The following is an 18,289-nucleotide window of genomic DNA, read 5'->3' on the forward strand; positions in this document are numbered from 1 at the left end:
CTGGCCTTGAACACTGCCAGGGATGGAGCATTCACAACCTCCCTGGGCAACCTATTCCAGTGCCTCACCACCCTCACAGTAAAGAACGTCTTTCTTATATCCAATCTAAACTTTCCCTGTTTGAACTCATTACCCCTTGTCCTGTCACTACAGTCCCTAATGAAGAGTCCTTCCTCAGCATCCCTATAGGCCCCCTTCAGATACTGGAAGGCTGCTATGAGGTCTCCATGTAGCCTTCTCTTCTCCAGGCTGAACAGCCCCAAATTTCTCAGCCTATCTTCATTTAACATTGAAAGTACGTGTTTAAAGCAGGATAGCATATTCAAGCTCCAGAAATCACGAAATATTTGCTGATGTCTGATATCTTAGCAAGATGAACCAGCAACAAATGATTCTTTAGAAAGTGATTCAATTGTTTTCAAATAGTCATGCCGAAATTTTGTATGTTCATTTTTTTGACAAAAACCCCACCTCCAAACAAACAAAACAGCTGGAGAAACTAGACACCTTCTCACAGAAAGGTACATCTCAGAAAATCAACCCCTATAGGCCCCCTTCAGATACTGGAAGGCTGCTATGAGGTCTCCATGCAGCCTTCTCTTCTCCAGGCTCAACAGCCCCAACTTTCTCACCCCTTTTCTCTCAGTTATAATTTTCTAAAGAAAAAAAAAAAAAAATCACCTTTCCAATGAATATTTTTATAAAATCTTCTTCTTTAAGTTTTACAAAGTAATTTCTTTTAAATATCTGATTGCTTTGAACAGATTAAAAATAAATGGCAACTGGCTATAGAACTCATTTCTCAACCATGCCAGCTATTTTAGTTATTTAAACAGCCTCTTTCTAAAGACTTTCCTTCATTATGTGTTTCCTTCATTATGTGTTTTTGAGGCAGTTCTCTCTGCTTGAGGATTTGTGAAAGGCATAATTCTGTATATTGTGTGTCTCATGGAAATTTTATTCTGGCACAGTCAATAAAAATGAATGAATAAATAAGTATACTAAGAAAAATTACTCCAGATATTTTTATTGCTGAATCTTTTTTTTTCTCTTTCTCAGCACTACTGCATTGTCACCGCTTCTGCAAATACCCTCACAATAAAGAACTTCAGACACAAGAAAAATGCTTTACAGTGCCTTATTTTTTGTCTTCTTGTTAGTTATACTTACATTTAGGTTATTTCACTGTACTTTCCTAGATTCAGACTAACAGAACATAGGATTAAGAATTCCTGGCAAAATGAAACTTCTTGCATCCAGCCTGCCTATCCTGACAGGCAGGAACATGGTATGTTCCTTCTCTACGACTGGAATATAGGTTTTGTCACATTTGGCATACTCTAGAGAAGCTCTTTCAAGAACAGACATATTCCTGATGTATATTTTCTAGAGGCAGGCTATAAAAATACACAATGGTTTAAAATTACTGTTACCATGAAAGAATTTCTGGAATAAAATTTGGTGAGATTAATTCACTAAACAAATACTGATTCAATTTTGTGGCTATGATTCTTGTAAATGATGCTTGTAAAAGTAAAAACTTTTATTTGCATTTCCTGTGTGTTTGGATTGGCTTTCAATTAAGCAAATATTTAAGGATGTTATGTACATTAAAAAGGATATTATTGAAACAGAGAATAAATAAAATCTAGTATAACAAAAAAGTATTGACAATGAAAATCCCAAGAGTAACTGATTTTACTTCTTGAGAGGCAGGTTACCTTCTCAAAGTCACAAACCCAAGAAGTCTTCCCTCAGAATGAAAGGAGATAGTTCAAAACAGGCAGACAAGCTGCTAACAGCTCATGCATTACCAAATGCTATTTCCCAACCACCCTGAAAAACATCTGAGAGATTGTGTTCCTTTCTCTCTCCTTTAAGATCAATAACATCAATCACACAAAGATGGAAACAGACTAAGAAATCCAAGTGTTTGAGCTGTCTCCCAGCAAATACCCAACATTCTTTTTAAACTGTCCAGAAATGAGTTGGCAGAAATTGCTGATTAACTCTAGGGAAGTGAAAGAGCAGGAGGTTCATTCAGTATTAATGAATTCTGTGTCCTTCTGGAATGGTGAGGCAGAAAGATTTATCTTAGATGAAGGTGTAAAATTGAAAAATATGTACTGCCAAAAGCCTGGAAAAATTCTTGCACTTTCTATGCCACCATTCAAGGTATGTATCAATCAGTAGTAACAATCATTTCCATTTTGTGAGGTAAAAATGATAGTTTTCCTAGATTTCATGATGAATATTCCATAAACAAATAAACACATCATGAAGTTACATTATTAGTTTCACTTAATTATCTCATTTTTATTTGGTAATCTACTTCTCATTACTTCAAAAATTATACATTATTTCTGGTTTATAATTGGAATATTAGGGAGTTCTTGGCTGCAGATAGAAGTTGAGTGAGCTGAAATCAGCTGATCAGGAAATCCCACTGAGGAAAATAGAAAGCTGAGTCATATCTTCTACAGATTGTTCCACTGTATGAGGGGGAAATAATTTTGCTTAACTGTATGTACCTAAAAGCCTGTTGTCTAGATCTGAGTTAGTTAACCCAAACCCCATTCTGAACTTACTTAGTGAAGAAAAAGAGGAATCTAAAATTTGTTCTGCTGATTTGTTTTGGATACTGCTTTTAACAAGAATTCTGACAATTAAAAAAATACTAATCATGTCTTTTTTCATGCAACAACAGTCTTGTTATAGCCCTTCATCAGTCTGATATAGGGCAATTTTCCTTGTTTGTTTGGTTGGATTTTTAGTGAAAGAACTTGATTGCATTAACCTCTTAGAAGAGCTGCCACAATATCCATCACTTGTCACTCTCCTCCTTTTAGGACCAAACAATATTTCTGTCTTCTACACTAGGCTCTTATAACAATAGCAGATCTCTGATTTAATAAAAGGAGACTGAAATGCTGTGTCAAGACCTCTTTTCTCTTTTTGTAACTGTCATTTTGAATGAAACCTGATTATTGGTCTAGTATTTTAGCAGTTGTTTCAAGAAGTTTATTGTAAATGACAGCCACTCACTTGCTGACTCTGCTTACAGGTATATATGTAAGTAGAACTCAAACTGTGTAACTCAGTTTATAGACAGCATGAAGATATATGAAGTTTGAAAAGAAATCCCAACAGATAAAATTAAATTAATGAAACATAAAAATTTATATTTTCTTCATTTGCTAAATAAACCATTAATAATGGAACAAATTCAGAGTGACTTCTTTTTCTTAAAGTCAGTAACCATAAAAAACACTGTTTTCAAATTGTGACTCTTTCTTCCTTTCTACATTCTATTCACCTGATATGTTGTATAGAGTATTTACAGTCATCCTTTTGGAAAATATTATATTTCTTAATTTCAAGTCCCTGAAACTAATAATTTACAAAATAACACTTTTTCCCAAAGTAGGAAAACTTCCAATTCTTCACAGGAAGACCCTAGGAGGGAAAAAAAAAAAAAAAAAAAAAAAAAAGACTTTGGTTGATTATCACAAGGGAAGGAGGAAGATTTTATCCTTCCACAACATAGAAATTGTTATTCATATTCTTTGAGAGAAGAATCTTGAGAGCCCTGTTCTTTTTGTTTTCTCTTTCACACCATTTGATTTTGACAGAGAGAGAGGGAGAAAGAAAGGGAAAATGGAGATGAAAATGCTATGTAAAGACCTTAGAGCAGCCTTCCAATACCTAAAAGGGGCCTATAAGAATCCAGGAGAAGGACTTTTTACAAGTGGATGTAGTGACAGGACAAGGGAGAATGGCTTTAACCTTAAAGACAGGAGATTTAGGTGAGATATTATGAAGAAATTCTTTACTATGAGGGTGGTGATGCACTGGCACAGATTGCCCCAAGAAGTTGTGGCTGCCCCATCCCTGGAAGCATTCAAGGCCAGGTTGGACAGGGCTTTGAGCAACCTAATCTAGTGGAAGGTGTCCCTGCCTGTGGCAGGAGGGTTTGGAACTGGATGATCTTTAAGGTTTCTTCCAACCTAAACCATTCTATGATTCTATAGAGTGACACTATGTATCTTAACAGTATTGGATATATTATTATTGCTTAGATGATTAAACTGTTAGAGATGCTCATTGCAGAGTACTATTGCTCTCATGAATAGATTAAAAGTTAAATTAATTCTTTAACCCTGATATCTACCAATATAGCTTTCCTTCTCTCTATATTCCCAACTCAATGTCATTGGAGGCAAGATTTTTACCAATAATAAAACACAGAATAAAACTTCCCCCTGCATAAGTATTATTATTATTAACAACCAGTCAAATGTCTTGTCAATAGATCTGTCCAGAGTATATATTTGTTTAAATTATAATTGACGTTTTACAGATATTTCTATTTTTCCCTTTTTTTTTTTTTTTTTTAGTTGTCTGCAACAGTTCACTGGAGGAACGGTCATGAATTACGTTATGGAAGGTAATTGCCATAGCATACTGATATGCTCCATTCTATAATCAACCATTCAATAAGTTCAATAATAAATCCTACTAATGGCTTTGAATAAAGGCAAGCAAATATAAAAAAACCACAGGTGTTTGTTGTTTAGTTTTTTTTCTAATAGGGTTGAAACTGATAGGAAAAGTACAGCTAAAAGTACAGCTAAGTACAATATGGATCTGTTTCACAGGACAATAGTTGCACAATAGTATCTCTTTCACCACCTGCTTTCTGTGACTGTAAATCGTTATCCTATACTTGAAGAATCTTGTTTCAGAAGATGTAGAAACATTTATTTTTCTGTTTGCTGCTGTGCTCCTTGAAAAAGCAAGAGATTCTAAACATAAAGGGTATGTCTATACTGACAGATACGTACAGAAGACAAGGAAAGAGCCAAATGTGGGCTAATGTAGATAAATGTGTATTTTCTCTTAAATATTTCTGTTTAATGCTGTTGGTAGTTTCCCTTTTCAATCACGAAAAAATAGCTTCCTTTCAGTCTTATTCCACTTTTGACAATTACAGAGTAGTTTGTTGTGCAATGTTATTAAAATATGTCATGGCAGGGCAAACCTTTACTACTTAGTCTTACAGGTAAGTATTGAGCTTCCTGGTGGAGAGCTGGGCTTGAAAAATTTCCTTTCTGTTATTATCAGTGCTAAAAAGAGAGGTGGCACAGGAACAGTCTGAGAAATAAAGTACTGGTTTTTTTGCTAGAGATAAGTACAAGGTTTCCATCTGAAACTCCCCTGAGGTACTCAGAGAAACCAGACACGGAAACCAGCACTGATTTCCACTGTAGAAAAATTAAAAGCAAGAAAGAGCAAGATGAATACTGCTGAAAACTGTTGAGGAATGCTCACCATGATAAAAATAGTCTTTCCTGTTCCTGTTGGTAGAATACTTGTAGCCTGTTTTCATTTACAACATGGAAAGTGTTTTGAGGAGCTGTATTTATTATCACTGAGTATTTCCTTACAAAGAATAATGTGGCTGTGTTAATTTTTTTTTCTGGAAATCTTTTTGTTGTCATTTCAGATTATATTTTGCATCCATGTAGCTCATATAGAATCATAGAATCATAGCTCACAGTTTGCATACAAGCAGGTAACTTTAAGATGATTGCATGATCAATACATTAAGTACATGCTTAGGGAAACAAGTGATAGGGAAAGAAAAAGGGCTAGAAATTTCTTAAATAAAAGGATTCTTTAAATATGTACCTTCTAATGAAAGATACTGAGAAAGTCAAAATATGAAACAGTGTACCCCCAAAACAATGCAAAGGACATTTTTGACATTCTGGGTTATTTCCAAGGAATCTGTGTTCATTTACATGCAGCTGAGTGCTCTTGAAAAGCTGTTTTTAAAGTTTTTCCTTTAGATCCCTATTAGTGTCGATTTTCAGATTATGTCATGCATTTTAGTTGTCTTCTTCCTGACAGCAAGGAAAAGGTTTAGGGATATTAAAAAAGCTGTACTCTGATCATCAAAGAGAATTGGGAAGGACTGTCTTGTTGCAAAAAAGTTCAGATGTAAAAAAAATGGGTATATTTTACATGCTGAAAAGATAATTCTAAACAAGCGGTTAATTACCAGGAGAAACACACGAGGCAATCCCTGGATTCACAGTTCACGTTCACAGCGTATTGCCACTCTTGACTGTAATAATGAAAAATAAAGGGAAATTTTTGAGCAGAAGTAAAGGTGACTAAAACTGAACTAGTGTCCTGGGTTCAGCAGCTGCAGTCATTTTTCTCCTTAGCAGCTGGAGCAGTGTTGTGGTTTTGACTTTTGTCCTGGGAACAGTGCTGATAACACCAATGTTTTTAGTTGCTGCTCAGTAATGTTTCTGCTGACCAAGGACTTTCTAAGTCTCATGCTCTGCCAGGGAGGAGGAGAAGCCGGGAGGAAGCAGAGACAGGACACCTGACCCAAACTAACCAAAGAGGCATTCCATACCACAGCATGTTATGCCCACTATATAAACTGGGAGCAGTTACCTGAAAGGTATAGATCACTGCTTGGTCAGGCTGGGTATCAGTTGGTGAGTGATAAGTGGTTGCATTCTCTTCCCTTGTTCTCTTATTATTATTATTGGTGATAGCAGTAGTGGTTTTGTGCTATACCTTAGTTACTGGACTGTTCTTATCTCAACCCCTGGGAGTTCTATTCTTTCGATTCTCTTCCCCATCCCTCTGGGAGCAGGGGGGGAGGAATGGGGGGAGTGAGAGAGTGGCTGCATGGTCCTGAGTTACCGGCTGGGCTTAAACCATGACAACTAGGAATAATAGTCTTCTTCCTGTTCTGTTGTTTGTCATGAGAAAAACATAATTTACATTGGTGTGAGATTAAAAAAAAATTGTCTCATTAGGTTAACACCTGGAATACTAAACTGTGGTAGACATGAGTACTAAATTGTGATGAGAAACATTGTGATGAGAGATATGTAAGTCTTAAATTCCTTTCTCTCCCCTAATTTGAAATAATTTACTGTAAATGCCAAACATGGGTTTAACTCCTGGATCTACCCATGGTATGCTGGAAGCCTCTGTGAGATTCATTCCGCACTTTTGCCGCCCTGGGGCTTGGAATGCCCATTCTGTAATGTGGAGGTTTTCAGAACATACAGATAGTGTTTACCATGTCTTCTATGAAACGCTTCTACAGTTAGCACATGATACCACATTATTTTTAAAATTTTAATGCCAAGAAATGTTAGAAATTGGAATCAGTTAATAGGACAAGACTATCTGAAGCAGCAGTATATCCTTACTCAAATTACATTTAAATTCAGTATTGAAGCACTGAATATGGAACAGCAAAGCCAAAAGGCCTCTCTGCACTTAATATTAGGCAACAAGCATCTTAAAAGAACATGTTAATCTTTTAAAACATTAAAAAGTGTTTTCTTTTAATTTCACTATCTTTTTCTATTTTCTTCTCTTTTTTTCCTTTCTCTTTCTGAATTGTAATAAGAACAGAGAATGAAGAGATTGATTCTGACTGGCAAATATTAAGCAGGTTCAAAATCAGGTACACCCACCCCTCCTCAAAGTGATCCTCCTGTGAAAGTAAGAAACATTATTATAATGACATGGATTTACTGTTTTGTCTCCTTTTTTTTCAGTTTTGTGGATGATAACTGGTCAAGACTTGTAAAGAGTGACTTCCCTTTTACCCACAGTGTGAGAAACATGCCTCAAATGTGACTTCGTAGTGTGCTGGAAAATTTGCTCCAATTTCAGTGTTTCACAAACTTATTTCATTTTTAATTTGTGAGTATGCTGAAAAGCTGATCTGGAAAACACCTTACTGATAAGTGCTGCTTTCAGAAAGGAACATACTTTATGCTTGTCAGATCCGATTAAGATCATCACAAACTAGGCAAGTCAGAATTACAAAACAGCATGTTAATGCAGTGGAGGCTTAAGTTCTTGACTGAAAAATAAGAAACTGATAGAAAAAATGCACACAAAAGAGAGGCTGCATATTTCAGTGTCTGAACTAAATCTCTGCAGCCTGTCATTTAGGATTTTTCTTTAAAGTAGCTTCCCAGAGCTGATTTTAGTCTTAGCTACTGTTATTCTGGTTATTGTTGAGGGTTATTAAAGTTCCAATGTATAATAATCAATGCTAGAAGGCCTTCCAGATTTTTTTTTTTTTTTACTAGATTAAATTAAAAAACTTTCAGGTTTAGTAGCTTGTATTTAAAAATCTGTAGAAAAAAGAAATCTCTAATAAAATATAGTGTCCAACTTGAGCAGAAGTATGCATCTGTGAATAGTTTACCTATCTCCAACCTCTTCCCAGCAGGGGAAACTGATGCACTTGAAATCCTTCTGACTGCCTTATTTCCAGTTTGTCTTAACCTACAAAACTGTTTAATGCAGACCTCCCCATTTTTTATAATGACAGTTAAAATGTTGCTGAAGCCTAGGGTAACAGTATGACAGTCTTGTTAATAAAGTGCTGCTCCTAGACACTGCCAGTTAATAGTGGCATAACCTGTAGCAAAGGATGTCATATTCCTTGGTCCTTCCTCTCCAGTTACACTCTTAAGTGAATTTCTTCCCCTGCTCCTGGTTGGTATTTGGATATTTTAACACTCAGGCTTGTCTCTCTGAATGTTTGCATAAGAAGATTTCCATGGGTGTTCTGTGATCTACACAGATGTTGTTTAAAAGAGAAATATTGAATGTAGGTAGGAGTCTACATTAATTCATTCAGTTTCTGGAAAATATTTCCTGTATTAATTAGTAGAAAGGTAAGAAGCTGAACCAGAAAAAGTCCGATACTTTCCTAGATCCCCTCTTTGCTCTGCATTATGATCCAAGGAGATCTGACAGTATTTCTTACCTAAATGCAAGGTGTGAGATATTCAACAAACTAATTAGAGCATGATATCTGTCTTTGCACAACTTTGCAATGTTTTTCAGATGTCTTGTACTCAGTTCTTTTCTCCTAGGTTTAAGACCAACACTCAAGAACAGATAAAGACAGGTGAGTCAAATCTCACTTTTAGTTGTCACAGGCCTGATGCTCTATTGACTCACTGTGGAATGTTTAGAAGATGAGACTTGCATTGCAATTTCACAGCAGTGTAAGAAGCTTTTTCTATGCAACTTTGATAGTTTCAGTATCCAAGATTTGTGGTTATTTTTCTGTAAAACACCATGTACTATATACATCAATCTAAACTCAGTGATTAGGAAAAAAAACACAGCTTTCTTCTCTTGCCTGTTATTGCAGTTGCCCCTAATTAAACCCACACTGTTTGAACCTACTGAACACTGTCCTGTAGCATTTGATCACCTAGACATTTGTGTCTTTTCATTAGTTTTGTGGTCAACTTTTCTCATCTGCTGCTCCTCTTAACCTTTTCCAGTTTAAAGGCAGGCAAAAAGATGCAAGGATGGCTAATTTAAGTTCCAATTAAGTGTAACTTCCTTCAGTTCCTGTGGAGCACTGATTCCACATTAATCTCCTTTTCGTCTTCACCTTTATACCCCCCTTAGGTGTTGACCCAGAAAAGTTTTCTTTGGGAGCCTTTTGCTTAAGCCTGTGTGAATTCTGCAGTAAGGGGTAACAAATATTGCTCCACTGAACCTGTAATTCCAGAATGATACGGTATGCACAGGTACTTACGGAAAAGGCTGAGACACTAAAATAATAGTGGAAGTATTACTTTTATAATGAAAAAAATTAGTGCGAATAAAGTTCATCAGGCAGCATAATAAGAAATGTTCTTTAAGATGTTTTTGACCAGTGGCCATATGTCATATTAAAAAGTATCAGAAACTCCGTAATTGTGTCACACGTTATGAAATCATGCATCATTTGCCATAGAAAAAATTCTGTATCATATATTTATAGGATTTGATTTCTATGTGAACTGAATAGTAAATAGACATAGAATTGTTTCTACCATGAAGTGAAGATTTCTGGGCCAGCTTGGGTTGGGGCATTGTTTTGAAAATGTTCATCATCACTGACTCAAATTAGTGAGTTTGTGTGCCAAGCCACAGTAGTTTGGATTTAGAATCATAGAATCATCAAATCATCAAACAGTTAGGGTTGGAAAGGACCTTAAGATCATCTAGTTCCAGCACCCCTGCCATGGGCAGGGACACATGACACTAAACCGTACCACCCAAGGCTTCGTCCAACCTGGCCTTGAACACTGCCAGGGATGGAGCATTCACAACCTCCCTGGGCAACCTATTCCAGTGCCTCACCACCCTCACAGTAAAGAATGTCTTTCTTATATCCAATCTAAACTTTCCCTGTTTGAACCCGTTACCCCTTGTCCTGTCACTACAGTCCCTAATGAAGAGTCCTTCCTCAGCATCCCTGTAAGCCCCCTTCAGATACTGGAAGGCTGCTATGAGGTCTCCATGTAGCCTTCTCTTCTCCAGGCTGAACAGCCCCAAATTTCTCAGCCTACCTTCATTTAACATTGAAAGTACGTGATTAAAGCAGGATAGCATATTCAAGCTCCAGAAATCACTAAACTTTCTAGACATGATGAAATATTTGCTGATGTCTGATATCTTAGCAAGATGAACCAGCAACAAATGATTCTTTAGAAAGTGATTCAATTGTTTTCAAATAGTCATGCCGAAATTTTGTATGTTCATTTTTTTGACAAAAAAAAAAAGCACTTCCAAACAAACAAAACAGCTGGAGCAACTAGACACCTTCTCACAGAAAGGTACATCTCAGAAAATCAATTTGCAGTCATACTCAGCTTTTGACAAGCAATTACCAGGAATTATATGTGAATTAAAAACATATAGTGAAAGTGCATGAAAACAGGTGTGTATACTGATGACTCTGAACTCTTTTTGATCTGAAATTCACATACTGTCTTCTAAATATTAGCCCTAATGACAGGGAAGAATTCTATCTGATGAGGAGCGTGGGATAATGTACAGTCAGTGTTACTAATTAAATAAGTTAAAATTTGGAAGAAATATATGTACATATAATAATGTTTACATTCACATTCAGAGTATGATTACTGACTAGTTTATAAACACTGCATAACAAAAAAGATGGCCAACTAATCAATAGAGGACATGTTGTAATGAAAGCGGTACCTTTTTCTGTCAACATTTCATTTCAAATTTAGTTTCTCCTATCCCAAACTGTGTTTCAAATTGTTTGTCTTACTCACAGTTAAGGATTTTTAACACCCCATTCCCTCAGTTTTGAATGGCAGATTTTACTTGCTAGAAAACAAACAGCTTCTTCAGTTTTCAGTGTCTCACTAATTTTCAGACAACATTACTAAGGCTTGCTGCATCTGGTTTCATGTTCTGAGTCTGGCATTAAGATTACTAAACTATATTTTTAGAAGTAGTAGTATTAAAGTATTAAATTATTTCCTGAAGCCTTTATTCATGAAGATGGAAAAAAAAAAGTTATTATCCACTGCCAACAAGAAGCTGGCTACGTTTTCCTGGTTAGGTGAAACTGATCTTAAAGAATGAAAGAGTCAAGTCCTGTATATTGTGATACAAGATACGGGGTTAAAAAACAATTCTTCACTGAAATAAATACTCATAAAAATAAAGTTTTGCATAAGCTAAAAAGGTTCACAACAACCTGGTGTAGTCAGGAAAAAGAACAGTAACTGCATTTTGTCTGTTTCAAGTAGCATCAAGAACTATTTGGGTGATAATTTCTTGCATATGGAATCATTTAGATGTTACCTGTGTAGGTGAACCTAGACAGTGTTCTATAATAATTTCAATAAATTAATTGGGAAATCTTTAATTGCTATATAAATGTGGAAGAAAAATATATGTTTAGATTCACAATGGATAGGTTAATGAATGAGAAGCAAACTGGAACTGAAGTGTTAATGTACATTTGTTGTAAAAACTATTCTTCTTGTTGCCCACATTTTTGTTTAACACTAACAGATGTCCCCTATATATACATGAGCATCCTATGTCATGTTTAAGAAAGGTATTGTCCATCAATTTTACCAGACAGTACATCATTTCAGAAGGCAGTTCAGTTAGTTAAAAAAAAATGTTTTGAGTGTAAATTCAACTGCCTTCAAAGTTCTAAAGAGATTGAGAACTATATTGAGAGCATTTTGTTGTGAAAATTTTTATATTTGTCAGAGACTCAAGAATCTTGAGATCTTCTTCACCATTCTGAGTGTTCTGAAATGAATACTTCTCATTCTCTATTTTATTTTGCTACCTGAAGATTAAACTTCATGTTTAAACAGTTAAAAATAGAAGAGAATTAACAAAACTGCCTTTTCTGGAGCCATACAAGGTTCAAAGTCAGAAGTTAAAGTATGTACACTTTCTGCCAGTTCTGCCACTTTCATTAGTTACTAGTTGGAGGTGCCTTTATTAGTCAAAAAATCCTGGTGGCTCAGTGTTGAATGAGATCCAAAGTTACTATAGATGATACTAGAGAAATATTCACCTAGGGGAAAAAGAAAAGTATATTCTTTACTGATGCGGGTATAATATAGCCTTAACATACCAAAGATGCATTTTAATGGTTTACTGTGAAATGCTTTAAGTCAGGATTCACTTTTTTCTTTACCAGCAGTTTTCCACCCACCATTCACTGACTCTGATCTCCATTTGTTTTTACCACATAAAATGGTAAAAGCTCTGATTATCTGGGCCCCTTGAGTATTTTCTTTCTGCAATAACACATATGTCTGGAGTGAGCTTCACTAGCTTGTTAGAATACTATAGTTTCATGCTATTATCAAGCTGTTAATTTGCTATTTGGGTCTTTTATACTCAAGTCGCACCATGGCAACAGCGGACTTCTGTGTTTTTGGGACTTGCATGGCTTTTCTTGACCATACAGGTGGAATTGTCTAGATTCACTGGTCGCTACTGAAAGGTTTCTAGCTCAAAGACGTAGAGAGTTAAGATATGTCTGTTGGCAAATCTTCTATATTGCTTCCATGCATATTTGTAAGAGTCTTCATTTTCTTACAAAAAATGAATATTTTTCTCTTAATGGCAGAAATATCTTGGTTCAGTAGTAATTCAGATACTAAATAGCCTGGAATTTCTAGGTTACTTTCAGACTTGGTGTTTGTGGTGGCAATCACACAGATGGCTTTATTTCCACAGAAGGATTTCAGCTTCTTATTGAAGTTATTCACAGAGATCACATTATTTTGATATTTTTATTTAATCTCTCTCTGGATTTTATTCCTCACCTCACCAATACAATGTGACCTCTAAAACACTAAAAAAGTAAACAATAATCCTTTTATTAAGCACTCAGAAGAGCTACTGCAGCTCTTCCAGCTTTCATGTCTCCCAGTTAAAGACTTATTTACTGAAGGTGCTGACAAGACTGCAGTTGAGATCCCAAATATAGGCTGCCCTGGTCATTCTCACAGTCCCTGCATTCAAAGCGGTAGCTTGACTAGACTTACATAAACTTTACGGCTATATTTCATGTACAATGATGTTTCTGAGAAAGACATTTTCCGTGATCTTCTTGAAAATGCCAATGATTTGGAAAATGATGAGCTCTGAAAATAGTTGTTCATTAGGCTGAAATATATCTTTGATCACTGCACATTACACAGGATTTGTCGCCTAGGCAGCTACTTCTACTTTGCAGCCGTATTCCCAGCATAGGAAAATATAATGACAACATAAAGGCAGGAGCTCATCATCTTGTGCTGCTGAAACAGACGGGCAGAAAAGTGAAGGAAGCAAAATGGTGATTGCTTTTTAAGTGCGTACAGGATAAAGAAAGCATAAAAACATTCTAGGTGTAACAGTGGAGATTTTAGGAAGACCTTTAAATTTAATTACTTTTAGCAGAAACCTCCCAAATCCTCATCAAAGTGTGAACTCTTAGGAATCTATGAAAAACAGGGGAGAAAAAACCCCAAACAGAACTGATCTTAAAAGTTCCATAAACTAATTTCAAAAGCTGCTTTGAGAATAAAAACGCATCCTACCAAAAAATAAAAAGCTTCTAAGAAAAAAATACACCTTTATCACTGACTATCATCAGAAGTCAGATTAAAAATAAGAGACAAATGAGAAATTATCAGTCCCCTTTGCTTCACTACCTATAAGCTACTGCTACAGCTCATTTCTTATAGCTCCTACAATTGTTTTTAGAGTATTATTTACCAGAGTTTTGAAAAACTGATCTGAAATCAATGGAATAGCTGAAGTAAAAATGTAAATACTTTTTCATTAAACTGGGTAATGTAATTAGTTTATTTAATGTTTTTCACTGAGGAATATTTGGGTGTCTACCAATGACAGTCTCAATAAAGATGTCAAAGAAAAGGTATTAGCAGTCCCTTGTTATATTGATACAAATTTCTTGTTTGTGTTTATTGAAGAGATTGTGAGAGACTGGAAAAGTACATTCAGGACATGGTTTAAATACTTGGTTTCACTAAGCTAAGCAGGTGGTAAGAGTAACATTATGCTAGTGCTGAATGCAGAAAGAAATGTGTGTATATGTTCCTTACATACATATAAATACACGAGGTGTAAGCTGTTATAATTTGACATATAACAAAATCAGCAAAGTATTTTAACAGCCACCATTTTAATAGGAGAAACACATGCATCCTTTATGTGTTTTAATAAGTGAAACGCAACACATGCAGGCTACTGTATACAGACCACTTATCTAAATGAGACAGGGCTGTTAAGACAGCTACCTTTCAGGTAGCATTAATAGGTTAGCCCTTGCTACTAGCTAACTGCAGCTTGACTGACATGCATGGCCTCAAAAATCAGAGAAGAATGCAATCTGTCCTCATCAGGAGGTTATGCTCTTCTCTGCATCTGACTGAGCCTCGTGTTAACAGCTTTGCCTAGATAAATCATCTAGATAAGATTTCAAATCTAAAACAACACCCACGTCATAGCATACTACAAACATAGAATCATGGAATCATAGAATAATTAGGGTTGAAAAGGACCTTAAGATCATCTAGTTCCAACCCCCCTGTTGTGGGCAGGTACACCTTACACTAAATCATGTCACCCAAGGCCTCGTCCAACCTGGTCTTGAACACTGCCAGGGATGGAGCATTCACAACCTCCCTGGGCAACCCGTTCCAGTGCCTCACCACACTAACAGGAAAAAATTTCTTCCTTATATACAATCTAAACTTCCCCTGTTTAAGTTTGAGCCCATTACCCCTTGTCCTATCACTACAGTCCCTAATGAAGAGTCCCTCTCCAGCATCCCTATAAGCCCCCTTCAGATACTGGAAGGCTGCTAGGAGGTCTCCACGCAGCCTTCTCTTCTCCAGGCTGAACAGCCCCGACTTCCTCAGCCTGTCTTCATATGGGAGGTGCTCCAGTCCCCTGATCATCCTCGTGGCCCTTCTCTGGACTTGTTCCAACAGTTCCATGCCCTTTTTATGTTGAGGACACCAGAACTGCACACAATACTCCAGGTGAGGTCTCACAAGAGCAGAGTAAAGGGGCAGGATCACCTCCTTTGACCTGCTGGTCACACTCCTTTTGATGCAGCCCAGGATACGGTTGGCTTTCTGGGCTGCAAGCGCACACTGCCGGCCCATGTTCATTTTCTTATTGACCAGCACCCCCAAGTCTTTCTCCACAGGGCTGCTCTGAATCCTTTCTCTGCCCAACCTGTAGCTCTGCCTGGGATTGCTCCAACTCAGGTGCAGGACCTTGCACTTGGCATGGTTAAACTTCATGAGGTTGACATCAGCCCACCTCACATGTATGTCGAGGTCCCTCTGGATGGCATTTCTTCCCTCCAGCCTATCAACTGAACCACACAGCTTGGTGTCATCAGCAAACTTGCTGAGGGCGCCCTCAATCCCACTGTCCATGTCAGCTATGAAGATGTTGAACAAGACCGGTCCCAACACCGATCCCTGAGGGACACCACTCGTTACTGGTCTCCAGCTGGACACTGAGCCATTGACCACAACTCTTTGTGTGCGGCCATCCAGCCAGTTCTTTATCCACCGAGTGGTCCATCCATCAAATTGATGTCTCTCCAATTTAGAGGCAAGGATGTCATGTGGGACACTTCACATTTCTATGAACATTCATTTATATTATTAAAATCAAATAATTGGGGTTTTATAAGCTATTTCTACTTCAATGTACAAAGCACTACTCAGTGTGTGAGATGAGATAGATGCAGGTTATACTTTTAAAATTACAGCTGCACTGTTTGCATTACTTTAGTTCAGAGAATTAGTGACTCCCCTGGAGCATATTATCAAAAGAGCATGTCCTCCGAGTATCTTTGTGGAAAGGGTTTTCTCCATACCAACAGCTAATCCAGGCAAGTTCACTGTTGGAGGTCTTCACATCCTCATATCTAATGGACCAAAGTGAACTACAGTAGTGTTCCCTTAACTAGGAGCCTGAAAAGTGGCACACCTGCTCTGCTGGAGAACTGCCAATAAACAGCGCTGTGCATTTCAGTGACACTGAAAACAATCATAGCAGCACATACAGTCTGTTCTCACAAGTAAAACAGGTGTTGTCTCCAAGTCTAGCCAAGATCATTAAGAGACCCTAACCAGTGATTTACTGGCAGAAATGTCATGACTTTTATTATCACTGATCAAAACAAGCCCTGTTCTTGATTTGCTATGATGGTTGAGGGCTCACCCAGTGTTTGCTGGAAGGCAGCCCATCTCAGAGACAGCCCATCTCTCCCTGAGAGAGGTGTGTGTACAAGAAATACAATATTAACCCAGAAATAAGTTACTTAATTACAGCACTGGATTTTATAGAATTGGTTTTAAGCACAGCTCCCAATTATTTGACTTAAATAAATTATAATTTTACAATCCAAAGACATAAAAGGACAAGACCTGAGGCATGAAACTAAACTTTCAAACTGTTGCGCACATAGCTCAGCATATGTGCTCAGTATAGGTACTGTGCTTTATATGACATCTACATTCAGGAAAGCCATAGGTGACTCAACCTGCTTTCTCCCCTGGGCTCCCAGTCGCTGTTTCTCAGAACTTCAGGTACTGGGGAAGAGAGGAGATGAAGTCTAGTCCTTGTAGGCATTCAGATGATTGACCATATGGATGATGTGATAAATGCACAACAGAGCATGGTATGCATTCTGTCTGCACAGGCTCTGCAGCAGAGCTGTTTGCTGCATTCCAGGCGTAGCACTGTTTGTGATGTGTTGCCTTGGCTTACATGAAAGACAGAGCCCAGGAGATAACTTTACTCAATAAATGTATATTTATATATCCTCTGTGGTGTTACTCTGTGGAGTCCCTCTCGGAAAGTGTCTATGTATGCCTCGTGGCCAAGCTTCCTTCCACCTTTCTTTGCGCTTTGGTTACTAGCAGCTGACCTGTGCCATGCCTAGAGATCTAAGGGGGACACAGCAAGTGGACCTTCAACAGGTCATGCACAGTGTGGACAGGTGAGATATGTCACCAGATGCTAGAAGGAATGTTTCTAGAAGGGGGCAAATCTGTTTTGGAGTTCAGTAGAACTATGGACCCTTAGAATCATAGAACCACCTAGGTTGGAAAGGACCTTTAAGATCATCAAGTCCAAACATTAGCCCAGGACTGCCAAGATCACCACTACACCATGTCACTGAATGCCTCATCTACATGTTTTCTGAACACTTCGAGGGGTGGTGATTCCGTCACTTCCCTGGGCAGCCTGTTCCAATGCCTGACAATCCGCTCTGTGAAGAAATTTTTCCTAATATCCAATCTAAGCCTCCCCGGTGCAGCTTGAGGCTGTTGCCTCTTGTCCTATCAATTGTTACCTGGGAGGAGAGAATGACCCCCACCTCATTACAACCTCCTTTCAGATAGTTGTAGAGAGTGATAATATCCCCCTGAGCCTTTTCTTCCCCAAGCTAAACAATCCCAGTTCCCTCAGCCGTTCTTCATAAGACTTGTACTCCAGACCCTTCACCAGCTCCGTTGACCTTCTCTGGTCTTGCTCCACCACCTCAATGTCTTTCCTGTAGTGAGGGACCCAGAACTGAACACAGTCCAGCCTCACCAGTGCCTTCAAGGCCAAGAGATGCCTTCAAGGCCAAGACTAGGAATTCAAAGTGTTCTGGTATGGATGATCCTCCCCCAGCGAGCAGGATAGATGGCGTCACTGATATCATATTCAGAGCAACTAGAGCTGTGCAAATGGGGCTGATGAAGAATTCATTTTAGTGCCTTTTCAGCTTTTTACAGTGGTGCAAGCCACTTATTTCTCAGAAAGACTGTGACAGTGGAAAATGGCACTGCCGCCTGACTTCAGAATACAAAAGGTGCACTTTGTTATCCTGATTAATCATGAAGAAAAA

The sequence above is a fragment of the Pezoporus wallicus genome, unplaced genomic scaffold (genome assembly GCF_028554395.1).
Source record: "Pezoporus wallicus isolate ANWC-B61680 ecotype Strahan unplaced genomic scaffold, APGP_CSIRO_Pwel_v1 contig_161, whole genome shotgun sequence".
Classification (NCBI taxonomy): domain Eukaryota; kingdom Metazoa; phylum Chordata; class Aves; order Psittaciformes; family Psittacidae; genus Pezoporus; species Pezoporus wallicus.